Source organism: Trichechus manatus, unplaced genomic scaffold, assembly GCF_000243295.1.
Source record: "Trichechus manatus latirostris isolate Lorelei unplaced genomic scaffold, TriManLat1.0 scaffold00223, whole genome shotgun sequence".
Taxonomy (NCBI): Eukaryota; Metazoa; Chordata; class Mammalia; order Sirenia; family Trichechidae; genus Trichechus; species Trichechus manatus.
In genome coordinates, this window is record NW_004444159.1 from 1 (window position 1) to 1316 (window position 1316).

Below are 1316 nucleotides of genomic sequence, written 5' to 3' on the forward strand. Positions count from 1 at the left end.
GACCAAATGGTCTGCAGTTACTTTAAAACAATGATGAGACTGTAATGGGGCAGAGAAATTACATTAATGAAAACCAAGCAACCTAAATGGAATAATGAGAATGTTCATGTATTGTGAAGAATGTAACCAATGTCAGTAACTAAACAACTTGTGTAGAAACTGTTGAATGGGAACCTAAACTGTTACATAAACTTTAACTGAAAATACAATAACATTATTTAAAAAAAAAATTGTTGCCACGTCAATTCCAACTCATGACGACCCCATGTGTGTCCCATAGGGTTTTCAAGAGCTGATTTTTTTGGAAGTAGATTGCCAGGCCTTTCTTTTGAGGCACCTCTGGGTGTACTCAAACCTCCAACCTTTCAGTTAGCAGCTAAGCATGGTAGCTATTTGCAAGTCCAGGGACTCCTAAACTTTGATGGAGAAGTAAAATTTAACCCTGACTCTGCCTCATGCTACAAATCTTCAGAATTATTATTATAATCATTTAACATACATTACAAATACTTAGTTACTGTTGTGTTCACGTCTATAATTGATACAGAGGAAATTACGTGAACACAGTCTTGACATTTTTATCAACAAGGAATCACCTGGCTGGTGACTTCATCATGGTATCGTTCCCAAAATTATATCATTAATGATATGAAGGAGAAGAAAAACAAGACATCCTATGATACAGGGATTTTATATTACAAAGTATCTTTTAACGAGTATATAAGAATCTGCATCAGGGTCTAATGGGAAACATTTAAGATGACTGGACACTTTTTGTACAAAGCAACAAAAAGATATTTCACATAACTGTAGCCAAAAAGAAGAAATGATGAATTTCAAAGCAAAACTAGTCATTATGATTTTTCCAGTTATCTATTACTGTGTAACAAATAACCCCCAGACTTAGTGGCTAAAACATACAGTGGTGTCTCTAGGGGGGTATGAGTAGAACAGTCGTACAGACCACACGGAGTGACAGTGCAAGAGGAGGTGACACCAAAATGACTGTCTATAAAATTTTTGTGCAGTGTTACAGCAGAAATTTATTATTTTGTATAAACATAACCCTATAGTTTCTTGTAACAAGAAAAGAAATTTTTATAAGCCCAGCTTCAATGTATCAATATATCTACAAAGCTAAAACTCTATGATAATTTACTTTTTGAACCTTCTAATGCACTGTGGTCAGAGCTGTCAATATAACCCAATGCCAGTGATGCTTCAAATCACATGGTGTCTCCACATGCACTACAGGCACAGGCAGTTGTTTTTGTTGCTGCCAGTGTTTACGTAGTCACTGCTTTTGTCAAATTTTC